This window comes from Macaca fascicularis, chromosome 1 (assembly GCF_037993035.2).
Source record: "Macaca fascicularis isolate 582-1 chromosome 1, T2T-MFA8v1.1".
Lineage (NCBI taxonomy): Eukaryota > Metazoa > Chordata > Mammalia > Primates > Cercopithecidae > Macaca > Macaca fascicularis.
This window is the reverse complement of record NC_088375.1, coordinates 45,436,067-45,445,127: the sequence shown is the minus strand read 5'-3', so window position 1 is coordinate 45,445,127 and position 9,061 is coordinate 45,436,067. Positions and strand designations below refer to the sequence as shown.

General features: G+C 36.2%; 1 pseudogene; it reads right to left on the bottom strand.

The window, feature by feature from the left end:
• Positions 1-1,625: 1,625 nt before the first annotated feature.
• On the bottom strand, positions 1,626-2,542 carry LOC102144570 (proteasome subunit alpha type-3 pseudogene; annotated as a pseudogene).
• Positions 2,543-9,061: the final 6,519 nt, after the last annotated feature.

Below are 9,061 nucleotides of genomic sequence, written 5' to 3'. Positions count from 1 at the left end.
CAGTAATTTTCTATATTAAGACAATTTTTGTATGCATGATATAGTATAATAGTTTTATCAGAGAAGAGAGTTAGCCTAACAAGGCCCTAGATGTGAAAAGAAAAATTATTGTTTCATGATTTCAGTCATTTCAGGTGCAAAAGAGGCCAGGTTAATGTTGATGGCAGAGATAATTTGTTAACAAGTATATAAATTAGGAGTCTACTAATAAATATGTGATGAGGACAGTCATGGGTAAACCCAGTGAAAATTTGTACTTTTATTTTCATATTTATTTAGAAGAAGTGTTTCTAACTTCTTTCATGCTGTTCAGTATTGCTACAGGGACAGTGCTCAGTCTTAGCTACAGATTAGAAAACAACTTGAAGTAAAATTAATAACTTTAAAAGTAATAACAAAAACTGTAATTACTTTCGCACCAGGCTGAATAATTAGATTATCCATTAACTATCATTTTTAATAAGGCCATTATGATTTACTTATATGGAAATTAAGCAAATTATTATTTCATACCTCGTTATGTTTACGCAAAGTGGAGTGGGAGATTATATTGGCATTATGTTCTAAAATCCAGATGTAGAAAATTAATCAGCAGTGATTATATTTAAAAACTTACATTATTAAGAATATTTTAGCATATCTTCACTAGCATTTCCCATCTGTTTTTTTTTTTTTTTTTTCCTGCAGTCTGTGTAATTCCGCCCATGCTACCTGATTGTGAAATAGATATGACCCATTACTTTATGGGTTTGCAGCACCATAATTTAAAAGCAAAATGGCCTAATATCATATGCCTTTGATCAATTGAACACTTTTTTTCTAAAGGAAAAAAATAGTAGGATTAGTCAAAAGAGCTCTAATGGGAAACATGAGTCACTTTTAAAAACTTTTGTTTGTCCCTTTGTTTAATGCCAGACAAACCAAGATTTTCGTTTTATGTAACACATTTTTATTACAACCTGATGAAATTACATGTAAAGAAAGAAAAAGAGTAATCTGCTTAAAAAATATAAGAACCTAATTAAAGTGTGGATGCAGTATACTTCTTTCTTCCTCAGTTCATAAGTTTTCTATTGCAGTTACAACAAATAGTGGCTTAAAACAACATTTATTAAGTTTCAGTTCTGGAATGGGTCTCCTTTGCCAAAATCAAGGTTTTGGTAGGGCTCTGTTCCCTGTGGAGGCTCTAGGGTCTATACATTTTCTTGCCTTTTCCAACTTCTAGAGGTGAACCCTATCCCTTGGCTCATGGTTGCGTTCCTCCATCTTCAAAGCCAGCAATGGCTGGTAGAGTCTTTATCCTACTGCACATTCTAATTCTCTGCTTTCATTTTCATATCTCCTGCTCTGTCTGTTTTAAGGACCCTGTGATTACGTTTGGCCTGTCTGCATAATTCAGCATAATTTCCCCATCTAAAGGTCTTTAAGCTAATTGCTTCTGCAAAATTCTTTTTTCCATGTTAAAGTAACATATCCACAAGTTCCAGGGATTGGGACATGTATATCTTTGGTAGTTTTTATTCTGTCTACCACACTAGTGTTCAAGGTATATTCAGTTCTCATGTGTACTGGAATCAGAAAAAAAAGACAATGAAAGTCTTTAAGGAGAGAACAAATATAACTAATTTTATATTTTCTTCTTTTTTTTAATAAGACAAAAATTTAATGAAAATTGAACAGTATGTATAATCCAGGGCTAAATAGTTACATTGGACTGGAGTAGAAACTTAAAATACAATAGATGCTGGAGTAAATGTTACATATTATCATCATCTGATTCATCTTCTTCCTTCAGAGATTCCTTAGCATATTTCTCTGCTTCTTCTCTTATATCTTTTGGAACAATTTCATGTCTTCCATTAGTTAATTCACCAACCCAGCTGAGTTCTAGTTCAAAAGCTTTATCCTTAACTTCATCATGTGCTATGTAAATTATTTTTGCAACTTCTTTAACAATATCACGGCAGGTCATTTCTTTCATCTGAAGCTTCTCTATTTCCGTCTTTGCAGCTTGCCTGGCTTTGCCGTGGCACAGCCCCAATAATCGTATGAAACACCTGATTGGTCAATCATGTAGAGTTGCGCACCGTCATTCACACTGTAAGAACCTAATATGAAACTGCAGCCAAAAGGTCTAACAGCACTGTAGAGTGTATATGCATGTACATACATGGCCGCTCTGTCTGCAAGATGTTTTAGTGGAATGTTGTAGCCAAAGTTAGATCTAAAATTGGAAGCTTCTTCTCTTGCTATGTCTGCTAAAGAACGAGCATCTGCCAGCAAACCTGCTACTTCCATTCCAACATGCCGATCAACATTAAAAAGTCATTTGTTGGAACCTTCTTCATAAAGTTTAGAAAGGACTAATTTTTCTACCCCAAAGACAACACCATCTTTGCATCTGATTCCAATAGCTATACTACTGTTTTCCACAGCCCTCATGGCATGTTCAACTTGAAAAACTCTTCCATCGGGAGAGAATGTAGAGACTGACAGGTCATACCCGGTGCCGATTGAGCTCATCCTGCTAAACCCAACGGGATGCGTAAGGATTCCAGCTAATTTTATATTTTCAGCGAAGACTTTGGTTGCAATGTTGGAGAACAAAATAAAGAATGGGAAAGAATTAGAAAACCATTGCAGTCATCCAGATGAGAAATAAGTGTTGTTTAGACTAGAGTAACAGTATTAAAGATTGTCTTAGTCCATTCAGGCTGGTATAACAAAATACCATAAATTTGGTAGCTTAGAAACAATAGGAATTTATTTCTCACAGTTCTGGAGGCTGGCAAGTCCATAGTCAAGATGCTGGCAGATTCTGTTTGTGCTGAGGACTCACTTTCTGGTTCATAGAGGGTGTCTTATCACAATGTCCTCACACAGTAGAAAGGGAAAGGCAGCTTTCTGAGGCCTCTTATAAGGGCTCTAATCCCATTCATGAGGGCTCTGTTCTCCTGACCTGATCACCTTCCTTCCACAGGCCCCACTTTCTAATACTACCTGGGGATGAGGATTTTAACATATGAATGTGGGGGAGACACAGGCATTCAGGCTATAGCAAAGATGACTATAGGAAACAAGCTACAAATGTAGGGAGTTATTCAGGAATTAAAGTGAGATCATTTGTTATAGGATTGAATGAGGTGCACAAGTAAAGTGGAGATATCTGGTATGACTATGTGGTTTCTTTAGCAAATGCATTTAGAAAATGGAGGGTGATGTAATTCAGTGGGAGAGGGAACAATGAAGAAAGACTCAAGGAGATCTTGATATCTGTTTTATGTATGCTAACCATGGGTCATCTTGCAGGTATCTTGCAGTATTAAAGTTCTGAGGTGACATCTGGGATAAAAATGTAAATCTGGGAGTTATCAAAAAACATGGCCAAGGATGAAAATTGCTTTAAAACAGGAAGTTTGCTAAAAAGATATTAGGGCCTTGGACCAAATATTTAGGAAACTGAGCATTAAAAGGCTGGATAATATATGTCAGGGCAGCAAAAGGATATGGGGATGAGAGCTCAAATTTGTAGGAAGAAACCTAGAAATACATTGCCATAGAAAAAGAACAGGTTGCCAAAGGAGAAGTCAACAATTATGAAAGTTGCTGAAAAATACTGTAAGGTAATTGAAAAATTGTCAATGAATTTGTGATATCAAGATTATTGTTTTCCTAAAAAGAGTTGTTTTGTAGACCTGAAATCATGGTGGATTAGGTTAAGTAATAGTAAAGTTTGAGGAAATGAAGAGTGTTGCTACATTTTTAATAAGCTTGAGTTTTCAGATGTGATGGAATGGATGGCACCTGCTGGAGTGATTATGTTAAATACATTTTTTACACGTCAAAAAATATTGAGTATAGTTCATGAGAACAGGACCAGCTTCATGGGCACAGGAACTGTGCAACTAAATTAGGCTCCATTCTCAGAAGTTCCCCACATTGGTTTAATGCTTTGCTATTGCCCTCTTGATATTATTAATATTTTTATCTTTGAACTTGTGATTTGTATGCAGAATGTGATGTAACAACAAACATATGCCAGGGGTTTGGAAACTGGACTTACATAAGGTCCTGCCTCCTGCTGGCTCTTAGCTACCCCAGAATGATTCAATCATTCATTTTCCTACTGCCTGGGTTCTTCTGGGTCCTGTATTCCAGGCAATCACCAGACAAGTTTTAAAGGAGGCCATCATTCTGCTGTCAACCTCTGCCCTTGTGGGATTTTACATGTAATCACAGGTAGTGTTGGGATCAGGCTGTGTACTCTGGCACATCTCAGGTAGGATCTGGCAGTAGCAGCATGATTGGCAATAGCCTGGTCCATCTTTGTGGGCACAATTCTCTTGTGGCTTGTGACCCAGCTACCTGGTGAATCCAGATGTGGAAGTTTAAAGGCATTCGGTGTTCACAGGCCTACTGCCATAGATTGTGGTGCCAGCAAATGGAAAGGAGAAATGCCAGGCTGTGAAGCATGTGTATGCAGAGGCTGGCACCAGGGGGAGCCTGGCAGCTATTGGGTTTGAGTAAGCTGGAGTCCCAAGTACTGGGTTCTAGGCAAGGTGCCTAGGTAACTGTGAAGGTCTGCCGTAGTCCGGCAAGTGTCCTCATGCTTACTGAGTATCTCTGTGTCGATGGAGCCCTTCCTGGATGGATTCCATGCCTGAGGGATCCTCTCTCCTTTCAATCTCTTGAGTCTGACTTGTATTTGTTAGTTCTGGTCTGCTGGAGCACAAGCAGCATGTTTGAAGACAAACTATGAAATACAAATTGTGTAACTGGATGATTCTTCATACAAGTTAACTGCTCTATTTGCATTTAAAGCTAGCATTGCATATAAAAATGAATGGAATGGAAAAACTCGTACTAACAATTTAAATTTTTAATGTTTCTTTGCTGAAAACAATGTCAGAATAGCAAATACCATGAGTAGTCAGAAAAAGGACTTTTAAAAAGGGGAAAAACTTTGCATCTTGGTACCAAACACACTTCTCCCCACCTCTGATTTTGAACAAGGACCTCAAATGTTCATTTTGCACTAAGCCCTGCAAATTATGTGGCCAAACTGCATGGAAAAATCAAACCATGAGCAAAAGCTTGTAGAGAAAGTAAATGGAATCACCAATTCTTATGAAAGATTCCTATGAAAGTTGGAAGATAGGAGGATAGACCTAAGACAGAAATATCAAGTTAACTTTTTATGTATCCCATAACTTAAGAACTGAGCCAGGTACTGAATTTGGAGGATTGCTATGGAAGTCATTTAGAAAATGAAATTCTGAGACATAAAATAAATGAGGAATTACTACATAAAACTAGAATTGTACAGTTTGTTAATTAGAACACCAAAGAAGGAAATGTTGTCTTCTGAAGAGTTAGAAGTTATTCTTCCACAGACAAGAACAATAATATTAAATGAAGCATGTACTCATGTTTACTTACCTGTTTTTAATTGGAAAATGTTTCATAAAATTAAAAATAGCTTAAGGTGTCCCAGCCCTTTGTGAGGCCGAGGTGGGCGGATTACCTGAGGTCAGGAGTTTGAGACCAGCCTGGCCAACATGGTGAAACCCCGTCTCTACTAAATATACGAAAATTAGCCAGGCGTCCTGGTATGTGCCTGTAGTCCCAGCTACTAGGGAGACTGAAGCAGGAAAATTGCTTGAACACAGGAGGTGGAGGTTGCAGTGAGCCAAGAGCACACCATTGCCCTCAAGCCTAGGGAACAGAGTGAGACTCTGGAAAAAAAAAAAAAAAGGCTTAAAGTGAAACAATTAGTGATGCAAACAGAACAAAGAGAATCTAGACATCTAGATGGAACTTAGGGATTACACCTTACAAGGCATTTAGATGAGCTAATTACTTATTAGCTTACTCTATTTAAGTTAGATGGAAGAAAAACATTCCCAAGAGTCAGATTTGTTAATTACTAAAATTAGGCATTATCAAATTGAAGTAAAATGTGTTTTAATCCAGATAGTCTCAAAGGGAATAGAGATATTTCCACCTGGCTGGGATAATTCCTTTTATGCAATTCCAACACGTTGAAGTGATTAAATCTTTAGGCCATTATTAATTTTGTTTACTAAGTGTTTGTGCTCCTTTTGATTACCAATTGATTAATTTTAAGACCATTATAATTTTATGAAGGCTTTTTGTCTAATTGTTGTCCCATTTATACAACTGACTGTTATAAAATCCCTTTGGTAAGTGTTTTGAAGGTTCTCTGATAAAATAGATCAAAAGATGAAATCTCTTCATTCTACAACTTATTTTCATTTCGTAGTTTATTAAAATAAGAAAACCTTAACTGTTATTTGAGTTTCAAGTTATATATAAATAAAGAGATTCAGGAATGTGCATTCCATAAAGCATGTGAAATGCATGCAGGCATCATGAAAAACTTTATTTAAGACATATTGAGGCAACCATTCCCTATCTGGTGCTTACTGATCTACATTTCAATATATAGACTTTTTTTTTTTAGGTGGACTTTCAGCCAGGCACGGTGGCTCACACTTGTAATCCCAGCACTTTGGGAGTCCAAGGCGGGAGGATCACGAGGTCAGGAGTTCAAGACCAGCCTGACCAATATGGTGAAACCCCGTCTCTACTAAAAATACAAAAAAATAAATAAATTATCTGGGCGTGGTGGCAGGCACCTGTAGTCCCAGCTACTTGGGAGGCTGAGGCAGGAGAATGCTTTGAACCCAGGAAGTGGAGTTTGCAGTCAGCCAAGATTGTGCCACTGCACTCCAGCCTGGGCAACAGAGCAAGACTCCGTCTCTAAAACAAAAAACAAAACAAACAAACAACAACAACAACAAACCACAAAGGACTCTCCTGGGCTAATCTTTCTCAGTTTTCAGTTAGTGGTTATTTAAGGCAAAGATAAATGACCTCTAAATTTGTTTACACTAAACAAACACACACAAGAATACACACACAAGAATACACTTATTGCAAACATAGAAAACACACACAAGTATACACACATATACTGCAAACATAATCAAGTAAAATTATAATACTTTTGATACTTTCCTTAAGCAAATATTCATAAAGTAAATATGTGAAAAAACAAGATAGGGTAAACAGTAAAAATATGTTCATCTTTACAGAAATAACTTAAAAATATAACAATAATCACAAGATGAACAGGAAATGTACTTCCAGATTATCCATGAAAACTCACGAGGCTTAGATGCATAATATAAATACTCCCCACCCCACCCAGTTGTGTGACTGCTTGATTAGTAATGGTATATGTTCAATGGTGGCCTTCTGCTGTCTTGTCTGTGTTTTCATGATTTGTCTGCTCAGTGGTGACCACTGACTTAGATGTGTATTTAAACCCAAATTTGATGATCATGCAGAAGCTACTACTGACATAGCTACTAATCAATAATGTCCTGATGTTGCTGTATCAACCATTTATCTATTCAATAATATTTATGGAGCATCTACATGTTCCAGACAAATAGGGATAAAAAGTGTCTACCCTCATGGAGCTTATATTCCACTGAGGGATATATATATAGTAAATCTGTAAATACTTGCTATACATTAATGCTACATAGAAAGTAAAATATACGTAAGCAAAAGTGTATGATGGGAATGTGGCGAGCTCTTTTAGACTGGGTGATATGGTAAGCCTTGCTGATTAAGTGACATTTGAGCAAAGACCTGCATGAAATGAGGGAGAAAGAATATCATATACATAGAACCATACACTATGTAGCATGTGAAGTCTGGTTGACTTCATTAATTGTATACATTTCGGATTCATCCAAATTATTAAATGTATCAGTAATTTATTCAATTTTTATGATTACTGAGTGGTATGCCATGGAATGAAGATACGATAGCTTATTTTTTCATTCCTTACCATGAAAAATTTTGGTTGTTTCTTATTCAGATGATTATGAATAAAGCTGCTATATGAAATCACAGACAGGTTTGAGGGTGAACATAAGATTTCATTTTACTTGGGCAATCTGTGAGTGGGATTGCCAGGTTATATGGCAAACCTACTTTTAACTTTTTAAGGAACTGTCTAATTTAACTATATCATTTTGTATTCTCACCAGCAATATATGAGAGTTCTAGTTGCTCTACATATTTATTAGCTCTTTACGTTTTTGTTCTGTTTTATTTTGTTTTCGCCACTCTAATAATTGTGTAATGATATCACATTTTGTTTTCGGTTGTATTTTTTTGAATGACTAATGATGTTGAACATCTTTTCAAGTGAGATTCTTTTATCTCCTTTGGTGAAGGCTATCTTTAAGTTCTTACCCATTTTTATTTGTGTCGTTTCTTATTAATGAGTTATAAGCACTCTTTGTATGTTTTAGAAATAAGTTTTTTACCAGATAGGTTATTTGTAAATATTTTTCTCCCAATCTGTGGCTTATTTTTTAATTCTCTTAGCAGTGTCTTTGAAAAAATTTTATTAGTATGAATTTAATTCATGCTATTTTTTTTTCTTCTGTGATCCATGCTTTTGTTGAATCAAAGTGCTGAGCCTGTTGAAGGCATTCTTCTTTGTTATCATGCTTCTCATTTCTATAAATTTTATTTTTCCTTATAATCTCCATCTGTCTGCAAAAATTATCTATGCATGTTGTTCACCTTTATATTAAAGTAGTTAACATATTAGTAATAGGTACTTTATATTCCCAACCTGATAATTCTAACTTCTGGATGGGAGCTGAGACTGACTCTGTCTCTGGAACATGTGTTGCTTATTCTTCCTTATTTAGGTGTCTCCTTTTTTGTTGTTGTTGAAAGTTGACGTCTTCTGTAAAGCAGTGAAAACTGAGATAAATAGTAACTATCTATTTCTGGGGCCACATCTGTTTTGTGGTAGACCTGTGCTGTGAGTAATTGAATCAATCCAGCCAGTTGAGCTGAGTCTGGGATTTGTTGTTTCTGTGATTGTTACCAATTCCCCACAGGCTTCACCTTCCTCTAGAGTGACCTTGTGCTTAGAATGGAGGATGATTTCCCAGAGTCTTTTTCACAATGTGTGCCCTACCTTCAGCATAAATAACTTTCTAAA